This window comes from Callionymus lyra, unplaced genomic scaffold (assembly GCF_982586985.1).
Source record: "Callionymus lyra unplaced genomic scaffold, fCalLyr1.hap1.1 HAP1_SCAFFOLD_517, whole genome shotgun sequence".
In the NCBI taxonomy this organism is placed as follows: domain Eukaryota; kingdom Metazoa; phylum Chordata; class Actinopteri; order Syngnathiformes; family Callionymidae; genus Callionymus; species Callionymus lyra.
Genome location: NW_028258810.1, coordinates 1 through 7,500, shown reverse-complemented (window position 1 = coordinate 7,500; position 7,500 = coordinate 1).

The window sequence follows — 7,500 nt, the reverse complement described above, 5'->3', positions numbered from 1 at the left end:
AAGTCCGGAGGAACCGTCCGCCCGCAATGGGTGGGGGCCCTCCGATGGCGGGTCACGTTGGCAGATCGGTCATCGGTGTAGGTGGTATCACAGTGCGTCCATGACGCGCGAAGGTCGGCTTGAGCCTGAGCTCTTTCCCCGCCGCCTGCGCTGGAGCTCGATACTCTGTCCAAGTATCCTTCGCTCCTATTAACCTCTAGGTGGTTGCGCTCGTGACATCAAAAAGACCACTTTTTGCAGAGCAGTCACACTCGGAAAAAATTTCTTTCGTCAGGCAAAAGAACCAGAGTTCTCCGCGGCCATCCACTCCAACCTTGTCCGACTTTGAGGCACCAGGCTCGGCCACCCTCCGAGCCTTTTCCTTCCCTCTCCTGTTATGGTGCCTCCCTATTAACCTCTAGGTGGTTGCGCTCGTGACATCAAAAAGACCACTTTTTGAGGAGCAGTCACACTCGGAAAAAATTTCTTTCGTCAGGCAAAAGAACCAGAGTTCTCCGCGGCCATCCACTCCAACCTTGTCCGACTTTGAGGCACCAGGCTCGGCCACCCTCCGAGCCTTTTCCTTCCCTCTCCTGTTATGGTGCCTCCCTATTAACCTCTAGGTGGTTGCGCTCGTGACATCAAAAAGACCACTTTTTGAAGAGCAGTCACACTCGGAAAAAATTTCTTTCGTCAGGCAAAAGAACCAGAGTTCTCCGCGGCCATCCACTCCAACCTTGTCCGACTTTGAGGCACCAGGCTCGGCCACCCTCCGAGCCTTTTCCTTCCCTCTCCTGTTATGGTGCCTCCCTATTAACCTCTAGGTGGTTGCGCTCGTGACATCAAAAAGACCACTTTTTGAGGAGCAGTCACACTCGGAAAAAATTTCTTTCGTCAGGCAAAAGAACCAGAGTTCTCCGCGGCCATCCACTCCAACCTTGTCCGACTTTGAGGCACCAGGCTCGGCCACCCTCCGAGCCTTTTCCTTCCCTCTCCTGTTATGGTGCCTCCCTATTAACCTCTAGGTGGTTGCGCTCGTGACATCAAAAAGACCACTTTTTGAGGAGCAGTCACACTCGGAAAAAATTTCTTTCGTCAGGCAAAAGAACCAGAGTTCTCCGCGGCCATCCACTCCAACCTTGTCCGACTTTGAGGCACCAGGCTCGGCCACCCTCCGAGCCTTTTCCTTCCCTCTCCTGTTATGGTGCCTCCCTATTAACCTCTAGGTGGTTGCGCTCGTGACATCAAAAAGACCACTTTTTGCAGAGCAGTCACACTCGGAAAAAATTTCTTTCGTCAGGCAAAAGAACCAGAGTTCTCCGCGGCCATCCACTCCAACCTTGTCCGATTTTGAGGCACCAGGCTCGGCCACCCTCCGAGCCCTTTCCTTCCCTCTCCTGTTATGGTGCCTCCCTATTAACCTCTAGGTGGTTGCGCTCGTGACATCAAAAAGACCACTTTTTGAGGAGCAGTCACACTCGGAAAAAATTTCTTTCGTCAGGCAAAAGAACCAGAGTTCTCCGCGGCCATCCACTCCAACCTTGTCCGACTTTGAGGCACCAGGCTCGGCCACCCTCCGAGCCTTTTCCTTCCCTCTCCTGTTATGGTGCCTCCCTATTAACCTCTAGGTGGTTGCGCTCGTGACATCAAAAAGACCACTTTTTGCAGAGCAGTCACACTCGGAAAAAATTTCTTTCGTCTGGCAAAAGAACCAGAGTTCTCCGCGGCCATCCACTCCAACCTTGTCCGATTTTGAGGCACCAGGCTCGGCCACCCTCCGAGCCCTTTCCTTCCCTCTCCTGTTATGGTGCCTCCCTATTAACCTCTAGGTGGTTGCGCTCGTGACATCAAAAAGACCACTTTTTGAGGAGCAGTCACACTCGGAAAAAAATTCTTTCGTCTGGCAAAAGAACCAGAGTTCTCCGCGGCCATCCACTCCAACCTTGTCCGATTTTGAGGCACCAGGCTCGGCCACCCTCCGAGCCTTTTCACTCCCTCTCCTGTTATGGTGCCTCCCTATTAACCTCTAGGTGGTTGCGCTCGTGACATCAAAAAGACCACTTTTTGCAGAGCAGTCACACTCGGAAAAAATTTCTTTCGTCTGGCAAAAGAACCAGAGTTCTCCGCGGTCATCCACTCCAACCTTGTCCGATTTTGAGGCACCAGGCTCGGCCACCCTCCGAGCCTTTTCACTCCCTCTCCTGTTATGGTGCCTCCCTATTAACCTCTAGGTGGTTGCGCTCGTGACATCAAAAAGACCACTTTTTGCAGAGCAGTCACACTCGGAAAAAATGTCTTTCGTCAGGCAAAAGAACCAGAGTTTTCAGCGGTCATCCACTCCAACCTTGTCCGATTTTGAGGCACCAGGCTCGGCCACCCTCCGAGCCTTTTCACTCCCTCTCCTGTTATGGTGCCTCCCTATTAACCTCTAGGTGGTTGCGCTCGTGACATCAAAAAGACCACTTTTTGCAGAGCAGTCACACTCGGAAAAAAATTTCTTTCGTCTGGCAAAAGAACCAGAGTTTTCAGCGGTCATCCACTCCAACCTTGTCCGACTTTGAGGCACCAGGCTCGGCCACCCTCCGAGCCTTTTCACTCCCTCTCCTGTTATGGTGCCTCCCTATTAACCTCTAGGTGGTTGCGCTCGTGACATCAAAAAGACCACTTTTTGCAGAGCAGTCACACTCGGGAAAAATTTCTTTCGTCTGGCAAAAGAACCAGAGTTTTCAGCGGTCATCCACTCCAACCTTGTCCGATTTTGAGGCACCAGGCTCGGCCACCGTCCGAGCCTTTTCACTCCCTCTCCTGTTATGGTGCCTCCCTATTAACCTCTAGGTGGTTGCGCTCGTGACATCAAAAAGACCACTTTTTGCAGAGCAGTCACACTCGGAAAAAATTTCTTTCGTCTGGCAAAAGAACCAGAGTTTTCAGCGGTCATCCACTCCAACCTTGTCCGATTTTGAGGCACCAGGCTCGGCCACCGTCCGAGCCTTTTCACTCCCTCTCCTGTTATGGTGCCTCCCTATTAACCTCTAGGTGGTTGCGCTCGTGACATCAAAAAGACCACTTTTTTCAGAGCAGTCACACTCGGGAAAAATTTCTTTCGTCTGGCAAAAGAACCAGAGTTATCAGCGGTCATCCACTCCAACCTTGTCCGACGTTGAGGCACCGATGTCGGCCAAGTTCTGAGCGTTCCACCGCCGAATGCCACTGGTCCTCAACACAGCGGACTTCCAATCCAACCTTGTCCGACTTTGAGGCACCGAAGTCGGCCTCAGCCCGAGCCTTCCCCCGCCGACCTCACTGGAGCCCGCCATCCAGGGACCGGCGGAGGTCGCCCGCATGACCGCGGCAAAGTGTCTCAAAGTCGGGCACGACCGCTCGAGTCACCCGCCAACCCGGTCCGGGGCACCTCCAGGGACCGGCGGAGGTCGCCCGCATGACCGCGGCAAAGTGTCTCAAAGTCGGGCATGACCGCTCGAGTCACCCGCCAACCCGGTCCGGGGCACCTCCAGGGACCGGCGGAGGACGCCCGCATGACCGCGACAAAGTGTCTCAAAGTCGGGCACGACCGCTCGAGTCACCCGCCAACCCGGTCCGGGGCACCTCCAGGGACCGGCGGAGGACGCCCGCATGACCGCGACAAAGTGTCTCAAAGTCGGGCACGACCGCTCGAGTCACCCGCCAACCCGGTCCGGGGCACCTCCAGGGACCGGCGGAGGACGCCCGCATGACCGCGACAAAGTGTCTCAAAGTCGGGCACGACCGCTCGAGTCACCCGCCAACCCGGTCCGGGGCACCTCCAGGGACCGGCGGAGGACGCCCGCATGACCGCGACAAAGTGTCTCAAAGTCGGGCACGACCGCTCGAGTCACCCGCCAACCCGGTCCGGGGCACCTCCAGGGACCGGCGGAGGACGCCCGCATGACCGCGACAAAGTGTCTCAAAGTCGGGCAGGACCGCTCGAGTCACCCGCCAACCCGGTCCGGGGCACCTCCAGGGACCGGCGGAGGACGCCCGCATGACCGCGACAAAGTGTCTCAAAGTCGGGCACGACCGCTCGAGTCACCCGCCAACCCGGTCCGGGGCACCTCCAGGGACCGGCGGAGGACGCCCGCATGACCGCGACAAAGTGTCTCAAAGTCGGTCATGACCGTTCGAGTCACCCGCCAACCCGGTCCGGGGCACCTCCAGGGACCGGCGGAGGAGGCCCGCATGACCGCGACAAAGTGTCTCAAAGTCGGGCACAACCGCTCGAGTCACCCGCCAACCCGGTCCGGGGCACCTCCAGGGACCGGCGGAGGACGCCCGCATGACCGCGACAAAGTGTCTCAAAGTCGGGCACGACCGCTCGAGTCACCCGCCAACCCGGTCCGGGGCACCTCCAGGGACCGGCGGAGGACGCCCGCATGACCGCGACAAAGTGTCTCAAAGTCGGGCATGACCGCTCGAGTCACCCGCCAACCCGGTCCGGGGCACCTCCAGGGACCGGCGGAGGACGCCCGCATGACCGCGACAAAGTGTCTCAAAGTCGGGCACGACCGCTCGAGTCACCCGCCAACCCGGTCCGGGGCACCTCCAGGGACCGGCGGAGGACGCCCGCATGACCGCGACAAAGTGTCTCAAAGTCGGGCACGACCGCTCGAGTCACCCGCCAACCCGGTCCGGGGCACCTCCAGGGACCGGCGGAGGACGCCCGCATGACCGCGACAAAGTGTCTCAAAGTCGGGCACGACCGCTCGAGTCACCCGCCAACCCGGTCCGGGGCACCTCCAGGGACCGGCGGAGGTCGCCCGCATGACCGCGACAAAGTGTCTCAAAGTCGGGCATGACCGCTCGAGTCACCCGCCAACCCGGTCCGGGGCACCTCCGGGGACCGGCGGAGGACGCCCGCATGACCGCGACAAAGTGTCTCAAAGTCGGGCAGGACCGCTCGAGTCACCCGCCAACCCGGTCCGGGGCACCTCCGGGGAGCAGTGGAGGTCGCTCGCATGACCGCGACAAAGTGTCTCAAAGTCGGGCATGACCGCTCGAGTCGCCCGCCATCCCGGTCCGGAGCTCAACACTTTGTCGTTTTTTCCACTCCCTCCCCATTAACCTCTAGGTGGTTGCGCTCGTGACATCAAAAAGACCACTTTTTGCAGAGCAGTCACACTCGGAAAAAATTCGTTTCGTCTGGCAAAAGAACCAGAGTTCTCAGCGGGCTTCCAGTCCAACCTTGTCCGATTTTGAGGCACCAGGCTCGGCCACAGTCCGAGCCCATTCACTCCCTCCCCTGTTGTACTCGCTCCCTATTAACCTCTAGGTGGTTGCGCTCGTGACATCAAAAAGACCACTTTTTGAGGAGCAGTCACACTTAGGAAAAATCCGTTTGCGCTCACACCATCCCTCCCCATTAACCTCTAGGTGGTTGCGCTCGTGACATCAAAAAGACCACTTTTTGAGGAGCAGTCACACTTAGGAAAAATCCGTTTGCGCTCACACCATCCCTCCCCATTAACCTCTAGGTGGTTGCGCTCGTGACATCAAAAAGACCACTTTTTGAGGAGCAGTCAGACACCGAGGTTTTCTGGATTTATGTCCGTTTTCCTGGTTCTCTGACTCGGGCACCTTGTGACCGACATCCCCCCCTTCCCTGGTTCTATTTTGCCGATACTTTGGTGAGTTTTCTACCCGCAAACCAAGCCCCCCAAGCCCGCCGCCTGGTGGGGGAGCATGCCGCCTGGCCCGGTTCTATTTTAGGTCACTTTGGTGAGTTTTCTACCCGCAAACCAAGCCCCCCAAGCCCGCCGCCTGGTGGGGGAAGAGGCCCCCTGGTCCCGGTTCTATTTTAGGACACTTTGGTGAGTTTTCTACCCGCAAACCAAGCCCCCCAAGCCCGCCGCCTGGTGGGGGAAGATGCCCCCTGGTCCCGGTTCTATTTTAGGACACTTTGGTGAGTTTTCTACCCGCAAACCAAGCCCCCCAAGCCCGCCGCCTGGTGGGGGAACATGCCCCCTGGTCCCGGTTCTATTTTAGGACACTTTGGTGAGTTTTCTACCCGCAAACCAAGCCCCCCAAGCCCGCCGCCTGGTGGGGGAACATGCCGCCTAGCCCGGTTCTATTTTAGGTCACTTTGGTGAGTTTTCTACCCGCAAACCAAGCCCCCCAAGCCCGCCGCCTGGTGGGGGAAGAGGCCCCCTGGTCCCGGTTCTATTTTAGGACACTTTGGTGAGTTTTCTACCCGCAAACCAAGCCCCCCAAGCCCGCCGCCTGGTGGGGGAAGAGGCCCCCTGGTCCCGGTTCTATTTTAGGTCACTTTGGTGAGTTTTCTACCCGCAAACCAAGCCCCCCAAGCCCGCCGCCTGGTGGGGGAAGAGGCCCCCTGGTCCCGGTTCTATTTTAGGACACTTTGGTGAGTTTTCTACCCGCAAACCAAGCCCCCCAAGCCCGCCGCCTGGTGGGGGAACATGCCCCCTGGTCCCGGTTCTATTTTAGGACACTTTGGTGAGTTTTCTACCCGCAAACCAAGCCCCCCAAGCCCGCCGCCTGGTGGGGGAACATGCCCCCTGGTCCCGGTTCTATTTTAGGACACTTTGGTGAGTTTTCTACCCGCAAACCAAGCCCCCCAAGCCCGCCGCCTGGTGGGGGAACATGCCGCCTAGCCCGGTTCTATTTTAGGTCACTTTGGTGAGTTTTCTACCCGCAAACCAAGCCCCCCAAGCCCGCCGCCTGGTGGGGGAGCATGCCCCCTGGTCCCGGTTCTATTTTAGGACACTTTGGTGAGTTTTCTACCCGGAAACCAAGCCCCCCAAGCCCGCCACCTGGTGGGGGAAGAGGCCCCCTGGTCCCGGTTCTATTTTAGGACACTTTGGTGAGTTTTCTACCCACACTGCATGTCCCCAAATGCCGCCATCTGGTGGGGGAACATGCCGCCTGCACCGGTTCTATTTTAAGTCACTTTGGTGAGTTTTCTGCCCACACTACGGGTCCCCAAATGCCGCCATCTGGTGGGGGAACATGCCGCCTGCACCGGTTCTATTTTAAGTCACTTTGGTGAGTTTTCTGCCCACACTACGGCTCCCCAAATGCCGCCATCTGGTGGGGGAACATGCCGCCTGCACCGGTTCTATTTTAAGTCACTTTGGTGAGTTTTCTGCCCACACTACGGGTCCCCAAATGCCGCCATCTGGTGGGGGAACATGCCGCCTGCACCGGTTCTATTTTAAGTCACTTTGGTGAGTTTTCTGCCCACACTACGGCTCCCCAAATGCCGCCATCTGGTGGGGGAACATGCCGCCTGCACCGGTTCTATTTTAAGTCACTTTGGTGAGTTTTCTGCCCACACTACGGGTCCCCAAATGCCGCCATCTGGTGGGGGAACATGCCGCCTGCACCGGTTCTATTTTAAGTCACTTTGGTGAGTTTTCTACCCACACTACGGGTCCCCAAATGCCGCCATCTGGTGGGGGAACATGCCGCCTGCACCGGTTCTATTTTAAGTCACTTTGGTGAGTTTTCTACCCACACTACGGGTCCCCA